This window comes from Bemisia tabaci, chromosome 5, assembly GCF_918797505.1.
Source record: "Bemisia tabaci chromosome 5, PGI_BMITA_v3".
In the NCBI taxonomy this organism is placed as follows: Eukaryota; Metazoa; Arthropoda; class Insecta; order Hemiptera; family Aleyrodidae; genus Bemisia; species Bemisia tabaci.
Window position 1 is genome coordinate 42,539,785 of NC_092797.1, and position 13,449 is coordinate 42,553,233.

A 13,449-nucleotide genomic window follows, 5' to 3' on the forward strand; every position below is an offset into this window, starting at 1 on the left:
TAGCTAAATTTTATTGACGTAGAGGCTCAATAAAAAGATATTTTCCTGGGTGATGGACCGGGAAGTCCAAGAAAGACAAGAAATCCAAATTTACCGGGCCCGAAGCCACTCAAACACGTGCTGGTGCATGGGTCATAATTTTATAAATTATCCAAAATTCGATTCGACCATCGGACCAAGGTTTAAATGGAAGCTTATAGTAACAGAAAACTCAGGAAAAAATTTCAAGATGAGTATAGGAACCGTTTTCGAGTTACGGGGGGGCAAAGGGGTCGCAATCTGGCCTAATTTTTTGCTGTTTTCTTGTAGAATTGATGTATCGGCGGGGTTCTTATCGTTGTTTACGCATGTGTAGCACATGGATTCCTACGTGTTTTTACACGTAGAATCGATTTTTAACGTTGCCGAATCGATATATTGATCAGTTAAATCGATTTTGAACGATTTTTTAAGGAAAATCGATGCTATTTCAGGATCGAAATTGTTTATTTTCGATTCATGAATGAATAAATGCACCTGAAATGACTGAAGCACATGTAACCCTATGTATTTTGACACGGAGAATTGATTTTTAACATTGACGAGTCGATTTATCTACAGTTTGTATCGAATTTTTGCGACTTTTTACGGAAAATCGATGACTTAGCGGAATTAAAATCGGGTTTGCTCCATCCGAGATCGGAGATATGTACCCAACATGATTGGAGCACATCGACTCTTACGTATTTTTATACGTGGAATCGATATATAACCTCGATAAGTCGATATATCGATCAATTGTATTGAATTGATGCGATTTTTTGCGGAAAATCGATGGTTTATCGGGATTGAGATCGGTGTCTCTCCGTCCAAGATCGGAGAAATGTACCCTTCATGATTGGAGCACATCAATTCTTACGTAATTCTGCACGTAGAATCAATTTTAAACGTCGACGCGTCGATATATCGATCTGACATACACAACTCTTGCGATTTTTTACGGATATTCGATGGTTCTTTTGGATTGGCATTGGAAAAATCTAACAGACATGACTGGAGCACATCGATTCGTTTGTGATTATTCTCGCAAAATCAATTTTTGAAGTCCACGAGTCGATTTATTGACTGGACGTATTGACTTCTTGTGATTTTTATGGAAAATCGATTTTTTGATCAGGAATGAAATTGGTTACTTACAGTCCGAGGGTGGAGATATGCACCTAACATGGTCGGAGCACGCCGTGTCCACGTACTTTTACACGTAGAATCATTTTTAAGGTTGACGAGTCGATTTATCGATTGCGGTCATACTCGGCCAACTCGAGGGACAGTTTATCTTCCTTCAAATATGCTGATCCGGAATTCTCATACTGTTCCATAAAAAGGTAGATGCGTGTATGTATCTCCTTAAATCATTTTAAGTGAAGTCATTCATTCACTCATTCACTCTGGTGTCAATGGATTTGGTTCCAATCACATGAAGTCAATATGACCAGTCAATAAATCGACTCGTGGACTTCAAAAATTGATTTTGCGAGAATAATCACAAACGAATCGATGTGCTCCAGTCATGTCTGTTAGATTTTTCCAATGCCAATCCAAAAGAACCATCGAATATCCGTAAAAAATCGCAAGAGTTGTGTATGTCAGATCGATATATCGACGCGTCGACGTTTAAAATTGATTCTACGTGCAGAATTACGTAAGAATTGATGTGCTCCAATCATGAAGGGTACATTTCTCCGATCTTGGACGGAGAGACACCGATCTCAATCCCGATAAACCATCGATTTTCCGCAAAAAATCGCATCAATTCAATACAATTGATCGATATATCGACTTATCGAGGTTATATATCGATTCCACGTATAAAAATACGTAAGAGTCGATGTGCTCCAATCATGTTGGGTACATATCTCCGATCTCGGATGGAGCAAACCCGATTTTAATTCCGCTAAGTCATCGATTTTCCGTAAAAAGTCGCAAAAATTCGATACAAACTGTAGATAAATCGACTCGTCAATGTTAAAAATCAATTCTCCCTGTCAAAATACATAGGGTTACATGTGCTTCAGTCATTTCAGGTGCATTTATTCATTCATGAATCGAAAATAAACAATTTCGATCCTGAAATAGCATCGATTTTCCTTAAAAAATCGTTCAAAATCGATTTAACTGATCAATATATCGATTCGGCAACGTTAAAAATCGATTCTACGTGTAAAAACACGTAGGAATCCATGTGCTACACATGCGTAAACAACGATAAGAACCCCGCCGATACATCAATTCTACAAGAAAACAGCAAAAAATTAGGCCAGATTGCGACCCCTTTGCCCCCCCGTAACTCGAAAACGGTTCCTATACTCATCTTGAAATTTTTTCCTGAGTTTTCTGTTACTATAAGCTTCCATTTAAACCTTGGTCCGATGGTCGAATTTTAGGTTCCAAGTTCATTTGGAGCTGATCGTTTCGCGGGGGAAATGGCATGCGCGCATTCCATGTCAAATGGTACTTTGAAACGTTAAAAAACTTTAAAAAAATTGGGCATTTTGATGCCTAATTTTTGATGGTTAAAGAGACGTAATTTGAAGAAGTTTCCAGGCATTTGTTGTTTGAAACATCAAAGTTATTCTAGAAAGCAAATAAAGGTACCTTGGCAATTTTTCCTGGGCACATTCGTCATTTTCCCTAACATTTCCACGTCCTTCCTGACATTTTATACTCCCTGACGTTCCCCGGTATTCCCTGACGTTCCCCGGTATTCCCTGACGTTCCCCGGTATTCCCTGATGTTCCCCGGTATTCCCTGACGATGACAACCCTGTCGTAAAATGTATCCCAAGAAACGCCCCTACGAGGTGCCGGAATAAACAACAAAATTAGCATTTTCGGTAGAAAAATTCCACGTCGGACCTCTCTCAAACGTTCATTGTACCGCGCGGCGGTGCGGCGGCGCTCGAAAACCACTCGACACGAAGAGATAACCGCGTGAAAGAAGACGAAGAATAATGGGACGAGCGTAAATCGTCGGGGGGCGAGTGGTTGTGCTTCCATTCAGTGGAAGTCATCGGCGGCGCACAGAGGAACGAGAAATCAGAGGAGGTCGGACGTGAAATTTTGGACAAAAACTGCATATTTAGGGGTTCATTTCATCTGTTATCATAATTAGAGGGGTGCTCTTGAAGCAAACTCTACGAGGCACCCGATGGTACCACTTTCATTTTTTTTTTTTTTTTTTTTTTTGCTGGTTTAGTGGCTCATATTCCGTTAGAACCTACAGCCATCGATAGACAGTATTTAGTGTCCTTAGATATCATGGGTTTTAGGCACATCCATGCTCCAGGCTTTCAAATTTTCAGGGATTAAGGCCGGGTGGAATCTGTTTCTGCAGATCCACTCGTCAGTTCCGTGAAAATTTGTCGCCACCACCGGGATTCGAACCCGGGACCTATTGGCCTAGAGTCAGACGCGCTGACCACTAGGCCAACCTTGCCGGCAACCTCAAAGTTGTAAGGGTTGCCACAGAATTTAGAAAATGAAATTCCTTGACATTTCCCTGATTTCTCTGACATACATTGGTAAAACTCCCTCTCGAAGTTATGTCCGATGGTCAAAAAGACATAATTTGAAATAGTTTTTGGGCAAACTTGTTTTACGAAACGCCAAGCTCATTTCAGAAAGCGATTAAAGGCGACTCAACAATTTTTCTCTGACAGTTTCGTTATTTTCCCTAACATATCCAGATTTTCCCTGACCGTGGCAACCATGAAAAAGATGCTTCTTGCAGAAAATTTTATGAGCAACCCAATGATATCACTTTCAAAACCTCAAAATTGTGTATCGATGCAGTTTCATGTTTTTAAAGTTTCTAAATTTTGTCCAACTCCTCTCGTTGACCAATTCCATTGTGCACTGGAAAAAAAAACACATTGGATCTAAAGCACAGACTCTTAAAAACATCGACAAGAAAAAATAGTCTTGATTCAATCAGAATCTAGCTTAAATCAAGAACCAAGCCTCTTAATTTGAGCGGATTTCCTTTTGATTTAAGCTTAAATCTGATTGAATCAAGAGTCCTTTTTCTTGTCAATGTTTTCAAGAGTCTGGACTCAGCTAGATCCGGTGTACTTTTTTTCCAGTGTGCGATGGTGGGTACTCGGCGGAACTCTTTGGAATGGAAAACCGAAACGGGGAACGGGGAAGGCGAGGAAACGTGGTGCACGACTGGACGGCCTCCTCGGTGGGTCCTCGGCCAGTCATTGCACCCGGCCCGGCGAGACGCCAACGTCGACTGCGCCGCCCGGCTTAACTTTCAACAAGTCCGACAAGCTCCGGCTCCGACTTGGACTCCGCGGGAGACGAACCAAAAAGCGCCCGGACTCGTGGCCGACCTCACGAAAAAGGGTGACTGTCATATGGGTCAAGGTGGAGTGCGGTAGAGTCCCTTTATACTGAGAGTCAAGACAATGTGAATCCATTTCTGATTGGTTCCCGTATTATAGGCCTTCACAGTGTCACAAACGGGAATAAAGATTACAATTTCATCGATTGCAAAGATTATAATCTGGAATGGACCGGGGATTACGGGTTCGGCAAGGAACAAACGGAATGAGAGAAGGAACGGAGAAAGGAAGTTTAGAATGGTCCGATCAAAGATTACAAAGGACGTTCAATTTCTGTAATCTTTATTCCCGTTTGTGACTCCATGAGGGGTGTTGTCTTGACTCTCAGTATAAAGGGACTCTAGAGTGCGGGCACTCCACCGAACAGGGAGGATGTGGATAATTCAGTCACGCTAATTTCGTTTAGATGCTATGGTCGTACTTAAAACATGAAAAAAACGTTTGATGTGGATGTGACAAGATGAAAATATATAGTGCTGGATCTACATTACACTACTTGGATTGCATGTTGCAAAAAGGAACCAGCACTGGAAAAAAAAACACATTGGATCTAGAGTTCAGCTCTTAAAAACATCGACAAGAAAAAATACTCTTGATTCAATCAGATTTAAGCTTAAATGAAGAGCCCAGCCTCTTAATTTGAGCGGATTTCCTTTTGATTTAAGCTTAAATCTGATTGAATCAAGAGTCCTTTTTCTTGTTAATGTTTTCAAGAGTCTGGACTCTAGATCCAATGTGTTTTTTTTTTTTTTTTTTTTTTTTTTTTTTTTTTTTTCTTCCCCCCAGTGAGAGGCATTCAAATGCCGAACAATGGATCGAGCCAATAGGAGACGTCGGAGAAAATTTGGAAATTTTAAACGCTAAGAACCAAAGATTACTAAGGACTCCAGATACCGCACGCCGTATACTTGCCGTAGGAAAGAAGCGGCCCCCCAGTCGCCTGCAGCGCCAGGGTAGGCAACCTGTGTAGCGGTATGCCATACTTTAGCCCACCTGTAATGGAAGCGCATGGGAAATTGGGAAATTGCACTTCGAATGTGCAGATTATGAACGGCAAATTGCGAAAATTGTTCATTTTAGTCACTAGTGGACTCACTAGTGGACTTAAATGGACTCAGAAAATTGAGCAGAGTTATTTGCATTAATTTTTTTTTCTTTCTTTTTTTTTGGTTTTTTCGGCATTTTTTAACGATTTAAGACATAAGAAAATTTAATACAGTGAATTTTTAACCAAACTTAGCACAGCACGGCGAAACCGGTCAAACACACGGCAAACAGTATATTCGTTAGCTCGAAGTATGGCATACCGCTAAACAGGTTGCCTACCCTGGAGCTGCAGGGGACTAGGGGGCCGTGTTTTATTCCAATGCGGTATCTGGAGTCCTTAGTAATCTTTGCTAAGAACTCCGTTTAGACAAAACTTTGAGATTCAAAAAGTGGTTCCATTGGCTTCCTCGTGGAATTTTCTTCCAGACGCACCTAGTAAAATTTAAAACGTGACGAAATAAACATCAAAATTTACAGTTTTAGTACTAAATTTCATGTCCGACCTCTCTGACTGAAGACTCCATCTACTGTGTGCCGCTAAGATCATGCGACTTTTTTCACCTTGTCAATTTGAACTGATCACCTAAATAAGTTTTTATACTCCCAATAAACTATAAGTTCAAGCAGAAAATTATCTTTGTAAATGTAACTTTTCGCGTGAATTAGGTGATTTTATTGCAAAGGTTTTAAGTTGCACAATCCTAGCGAAATTGGAATGCTCTTGGTTCCTTCATGCAAGATGCAATCCCCTTTGCAAGGGAAGCAATACATTTCAATGCATCTGCCTGAGAGCTGACCTCTCTCCACCTCTCAGTCTTGGACAGACACTCATTAGAGCTCACAATTTTTACTTTAATTGAAATTTTTGGAATTTTTCGCCTTCCGAGAAACATGATGTATAATGTCGTCCCGGTAGATGACGGATATCGCGGTCGATAGTACAACAGTGGCGTGACGTGCTTTGCGATATATCGATTGATCTGCCTTTTAAACCTATGGTAAAGGATCGATTAACAGGTTGTTCGCAGCGAACACCTTAATAATCGATTCTTTACCACGGATTCAAGTGGGGAAATATCGATAATCGAGCGTTCACGCCACGCCACTGTAGTACAACCATGCTTCCTTCCACCTCCGTTTCATCAATCAATGATACAAAAAATTGGACTGATTGTCAAAAAAAAGTTCAATGGACTTAAGACTTTCTACCGAAAACCGATTCAATTCACACCGCCACTCGTCAAGATCTTTAACTCCCGAATCCGCAAGACCTCAAGTTCCGTCGGCGACAAGTTTGATATTAGAGTAATCTGAAATATCTTCTACAAAAGCTCGGGAAATAATTCAAGATTCAATACTAAATTGCAACGTGGCGTTCGACTGATTGTGAGATCCGAAGCCAGTGATCCTAAAACAATAGACAAGCTTCTCATGTCTCACAATCAAAGTGGGCGGCGTCGGTGCAGAAGAATTTTCGGCAGGCTCGCAATCATCGTCCCGAGAATACTTCGACCGTGGTTCTACTTTGTTTTTTTCGCGGTGAATGGAATTCTCGCGTGCGATTGGAATTCGAGACTTGAGAACGATGCGCATCAGTGGCGTGGCGTGAATTCCGATATATCGATTGTTATCTCATTTAAACCTATGGAAAAGGATCGATAAACAGGGTGTTCGCAGCGAACACCTTAATAATCGATTCTTTACCATAGGTTTAAATGGCATAACAATCGATATATCGCAATTCACACCACGCCACTGATGCGCATAAACCCATGTGAAACGCGACGGACACAACTGTAACACCAGTAACGTCTAGGATCCGATCTCAAGCTTTGAGTAGCTTTTTAAGTTGGCCGAGCCGCCCTCTTCGATCCATGATCTCTGGATTTGTTTTATCGATTCATTCCCTGATAGAAATTTCTCTGATTTTTGTCTGACTTCCACGGAAAAATTTCTTGATGAATTCCGGGATTTTCCATCATTTTTCTCAGGATTCTCTTGGGAAAAAAGCAAGGTTTTTCTATAGAATCCAAGTGCAAATCAACTGCGTCATCTTTCCATCCTTTGCGAATGTTAGCATGGACCAGACATTTTAAAAATAATTTTATCTCGGAGTGGAGGGGTATGAAATTTCCAATTTTCAAATTTTCCAAATTTCATTCCTTGAAGAATTCCGGTTTTATCAAGTCCTAGATTCATCGTTCCTTATAGAATAAAACTTAACAACTTTGCGAAATTTCTAGTCATAGATCGTATTTTTCCTGTTGCGTATTACTAACTGAAAATGATCACCGAGTTTTCGTTTTATTACAAAAATTGCACAGTCATATTCTTGGAAAAATTGAATTTTTTGAGTCAATCTTACATAAGAATGGGGTTCCGTTTAATTGTCTGCAAAACAACTAATTTTGGACGGAATGTACAAACGAGTTTTCGGCTTAATCGGCGTAAGTTACCTGTTCTGAAGAAAAACAAAGTTGAAGAGAGAAAAATGACCATAATTATTTGTTCTCATATTAGTATACGCACAAAAGGGACCCAGAACTCCCTTTCCGGCGGGCCTTAGAGGCTTGAGTATTTACTGTATAATCTTGTTAGGATAGTAGTGGGGATCAAGGAGAGATAAGAACGATTTTCCCCCGTTACTACGAATATAGGATTAAAATGTGATGAGAAGGAAGATACGTTATTCATACGGTTCTTGATATTAAAGGTAAGGTGATTAGAAATTTGATGCGTATGCAATGAAGGTCATGCCTGACATATAAAAAATATGGAGATTTACTTGTGAATAAATGAATGCAATTAGCACGCAATTTGGAGAAAAAAGGAGTTGCACATCTCGTTGACCGACTTGACAAAATTCTCTAACGTCCCCGGCACTTACAAGTCCAGGTCATGGCAAAATGTAAGAGTGCAAAAGTAATCAAAGAGCTAATTTTATCGGACCTCTTGAAATGATGAAAAAAAGAACTTCCTGCGACGCTCTGGTGAACATAGAAGACGATTGGAGAATTATGCGTAGCATAGGGGTGCAGAAAGTTCTTCGGCTTAAGAGTTTCGAGAAATCACAGTGACAGCAAAAGTTAGTGCGTTGGTAGAAATTTTCACAAAAATTCAACTCTTTAGCACTAGTTTCGTAAAAATCAGTCCGATCAAAAAATCAGCATTCTTGTCATAAAGTTTCGTGAAAGACAGTGCGTTGGGCGTTCACTTTTTAGAACTAAACCGATTTTTTATTCGCGTAACCGTGTAACCGAGTTCATGTGACCGAACACACACATTCCTACATTAGTTCAATTAACCTCATAAGTTTGATTTTACGAACAAAACGTTCTATTACATGAACTGAAAGTTGGGTTTGACGAACCGAACAGTTTGGATGATATAGACCACAAAGTTCTTCACTTTGTGGATATGCAATGTTATATTCTTGGAAGTCACAATATTGGTAACGTGTGTTTCGCCGCATCCAGCTTTTCTACCCGTGCGTTAAAGTCTCGGAGTCACTCGAAAAGTCACCACTCCCCTTCATTTCTTGGATATGCGAGAAAGTTTTGTTGCTTCATATTCATAATTGTGACCGAATCAATGAAAAGAGACCTCATTATCCGGAAGGATTTCTGAAACTTTGAACTTACAATATTGGTGCGAAAAAAGATCGCGGGAAGCGCCTGCAAAACTGTGTGCCTACTTCAAGCATTGCGCCGTTTCCCCGGCAAAGCCCGATCCCTCGCTCTCGTGGGAATCCGGGAAACTACAGAATCAATCTTAAGACTCGAGTTACTTAATGTTCCCTCTGCTATATCGGAGTTGCTATAATTTCCTGATCATTAAATTCCCTGACTTTTCCCTCACTCAAAACTTTCCGGATTCCCTGACATTCTAATAAAACTTCCACTCTGCTTATTTCTCCTTTGAAGTACACTCACTCCTGCTAAACGCACCTCCCAAAATTCCCTGGCTTTCTCTGACAATTTAATAAAACTTCCCCTTTGATTTTTCCCCTTAAAATTACAATCACTCCTGCTAAACGCACCTCGCAAACCCTGACTTCTCCTGTGCATTTCCTGACTTTTTCCGGTCGCCGCAAACGGAGATGTTGCATGTGTGAGGAATTTGCGATTTGACTATTGATTTTCATATAAAAGTTCGCGAGAAACACGATGGTGCACGGTGGTTTTCTCTGAAATCAACTCCAAAGCTCAAAAAAGCTCTGAAGTTGAGGTCAAAATGTAGGGGATATCCCACGCTGTCCTGAGAGTCCACCTCTACATCAAGACAAACTCTCCATGCGAAGATAGGGAGCAAATACATTGACAGGGCTGCTACTTTACTTGAAGACTCCAAAACTGAAGACACGGCATCACTGCTAATGCATTTGCTCCCTATCTTTGCATGGAGAGTTTGTCTTGATGTAGAAGTGGACTCTCAGGATAGTATGGGATATCCCCTCCATTTTGGCCTCAACTTGAGAGGTTTTTTTGAGCTTGGGAGTTGATTTCAGAGAAAACCAGTGGCACCATCGTGTTTCTCGCGAACTTTTACATAAAAATCAATAGTCAAATCGCAAATTCCTCACACATGCAACATCTCCATTCCCTGCGACTTTCCCGATTTTCCACACCGCCAGCGACCCTGCTTAATGACCGAACTGTCGTGTTAATTTTCCCATCAACGCACACAAACGGGAGAGGGTGTGCTTACGCTAGGGGCGGTCAGGGTCGAACGAGGAATACAACATTTATTAGCTCGAGATTACGGGAGGAGGATGGACCGAGTATCGAGGATTCGAGGGACGAGGGGTCCGGGGGTGCGGGCGATAAAATACGCGCACGTGAGGCTGGGCCTTTAGCACGCGCGGCGCAGGCGCAGTCACTCGGCGACAGGTCTTTTGATCAAGGAAAACGGGTTTATTTCGGATATAGGCTGCGGAGTACGGCCGAGCACGTTACAGGCCTCACCGATCATTATCATGAATCGTAACCCGCGACGTTCGCGGCCACTCATTCCCAGCCCAAAGCGTGTTCCTACGGATGCGATTTCTATTTTCAGTCTTCCTCCAACGACAGCCAAGATAGAAGGTTCTTCTCCACTTACGAATTGAACCGACGTATGCGAAAACGTCCAATGTCCAAGACAGCGTTTCAGAAGTTGAGTGGACATTTAGTTGTAACTTGACGACGCAACATAGTTTAAGACGTTAGGAATGTAGAACAATTTTTAAATAGTCCCCTAAGTAATTAAACGTTAACAAAAGAGATCGATCCTATTCATCAGTGTCGTGGGACAAAAGAAACCCATTGCAATTCTGAAACCCTTTATTGGGCAACGGACGTTTTCGCATACGTCGATTCAATTAGAAGCTACATCGAGGCAGGCCCGCCACATCTCATCTCGGGCCCTGTTACCAATTTTCTGGCCCGGGCCCCTAGCACAGGGGGGGGGGGGGGGGGGGTCCGGGGGGCCTCCCCCGGGAAATTTTTGAAATTTTAAATCTATTTGGACGCATTAAGAAGCTCTTATGATGGAGATTTTCCATCAATTTCTGCAGAATAATTACGCCTTTTTGTTTACTTTCAGCACCAAAAACTTTCGAATTGTTGCATTCAAAACATCTATAAATTTTTTTTTGAGGGGGCAGATGATAATTTTCAATTCTATGGGGAGCCGGGCCCCTCTGGACTCCCCTTTCGTACGTCTATGGCAAAGGAGTTAAGCCATTGAAGTCGAGGATGCCCAGAAAGGAGCCTCTTAGCATCCGACAACGGAAGAAAATGAAACACAGTTACTAAAAATATCATTCTACATATACTCAAAATCTTGAAAATCTCTAAAAAAGTAAGAAAATTTTTTTAGTGCCCTAGCGTGTTTTTGAAACTTTATTCACCTTTTGCGGAATTTTTAGGGTAATTTTTTCACTTTTCCCTACGAGACAAGGGTTACACATGAATTCGTAGTGGTTTGTCACCTGCGTCACGGGCCCCTCCAGGGCCCGGGCCCCGGTACCAAGGACCCAGTATCCCCCCCCTTGTGGCGGGCCTGAACGAGGCTTATTGGTGCGTTTTCCGGTTATTATTGGCCGACGCACGGTGGATCGAGTCAATGGAGGAGGTCGGACATGCTTTAAAAACTTTAAGAGCATATACCTTCATCAATATAAAATTTTGATGTTTCAATAGTAATTGCATTAATTTTCTTGTTTAATTTTCTGTAAAAACCACCCCTTAGAATTCAAACTGTGACGAAATGGACGTAAAATTGTACGATTTTTGTCAAAAATTTCATGTCCGACTTCGTCCATTGACTCGATCCACTGGGCAACGGTGCAAGTCGGAGTGATTGATGAGCCTCTTTAAGCGAATTTTCGAGTCGGATCGCGTAGAGCGTGTTAATCCGATCCAGTGAATTGGTAATGTAGCATCGCGTCCATGATATTGGACTCCATGCTCAGCTTTATGATATTCGGTTGCTCATCACGTCCAAGATCTTGGACTCCACGCTCACTTTAATTAGGGCTAATTTTTTCGAAAAATCGAAGTGAGCATAGCGTCCAAAATTGTGGGACGCAAGTATTCTCCGACAATATAGGAGCATGGAGTCCAAAAATTTATTAAGACAATTTTGGTGAAAGAAAGACAAAAAAATGTGTTCTCGAAAAAAATTGTGCATTGCTTATGTTGGGTTAGGTTAGGTTAGGTTAGGTTAGGTTAGATTAGGTTACGTAAGGTTAGGTAAGGTTAGGTTAGGTTAGTTCAGGTTAGATTAGATAAGCGAAGTATACGATTTTCTATCATGATGAACTTTAAAACTAAGGGAGGTCTACTTGCTTTTGGACTCCATGCTCAAGCAAAGAAGTGAGACGTTTAGCGATGAGCATGGAGTCCAAGATCTTGGACGAGATGAGCAGGTAAGTATATCAAAGATGAGCATGGAGTCCAATATCTTGGACGCGATGCTACATAATCAGTGAATTCGTATTTTTTCACGAACCCGTTCCCCATTTTTGAGGTTCACCGCACAGATGGTCGGTGCCCGTCGGGTTAAACTTAGGGATCCGAACTGAATCCCACAGGACACTCGGGGTCCTGAATTGTTTCTGTTTTATCCTGACTTTACTCTTACCCTGTTTCAAAATTTAACAAGCGTAACGTAAAGTAATACTAAGTTTCGAACGTATCTTAAATAATGAGCGCTGTACAAATCGTTCATTAGCGTAAATCCGAGTTGGATAATGTTATCGGATTATTTTAATTGACTGTATACATAAATTCACTTATTCTTACTCGTGAGGTGATTCAAACATTTCGTTGCGTGTATCGTGCTCAGTGTGAAATTCTGGTGGGAAAACATTTACAATGTAACGTTTTAATTCAGACCTTGCTCATTGACACATTGCAATCCATATGCTGATTTAAACAATTGGCCTGCACGAGAAAATTATTATTATTAAGATTGAGGAGGGGCTTTTGCAAAACAGCACGCACGCTTTAAGGTGAATATCTAACGAGCCGTACAAATAAAGGACAGAGGTTTTCGGATGAGCGAAAGCTCCGTTATCACTAAATCAGTAGCGTGGCGTACTTTGCGATGAATTGCTTGATCTGCGATTTAAACTTATGGAAAAGGATCGAAATACAGGGTGTCGTAACGGACACCTCAATAATCCATTCTTTACCATAGCATTAAATTGGGAAAATCGATACTCGATCATACGCTCCTCGCAACTGTACCGAATGCAGCATAAACTTGATGCTTAGCTAATTCTCGTTATTTGTGCCCGAACCTTTATGCTAGAAAGCAAATGAAGGTGATTTAACATATTTGCCCTGACATTTTCCGGGTTTCCCTGACTATGGCGACCCTGTATCTATAAGTTTGAACAATTTTCATTCAAAAAGTGTTTTTTGTGGGGGATTTCTTAAAACCTGACTTGTCATGATCGGAAATCATCCATTACATCATACAGACTGACCGAAAATTCGGAAGCATCTCCAATCGCCCTGGTGCTAACGAAA

General features: G+C 41.2%; 1 protein-coding gene across 5 annotated transcripts in view; it reads right to left on the reverse strand.

Annotated features, from left to right (window-relative positions):
- fus (epithelial splicing regulatory protein fusilli) overlaps window positions 1-13,449 on the reverse strand; it is a 220,160-nt gene that overhangs the window by 138,825 nt on the left and 67,886 nt on the right. The window lies entirely within an intron of this gene.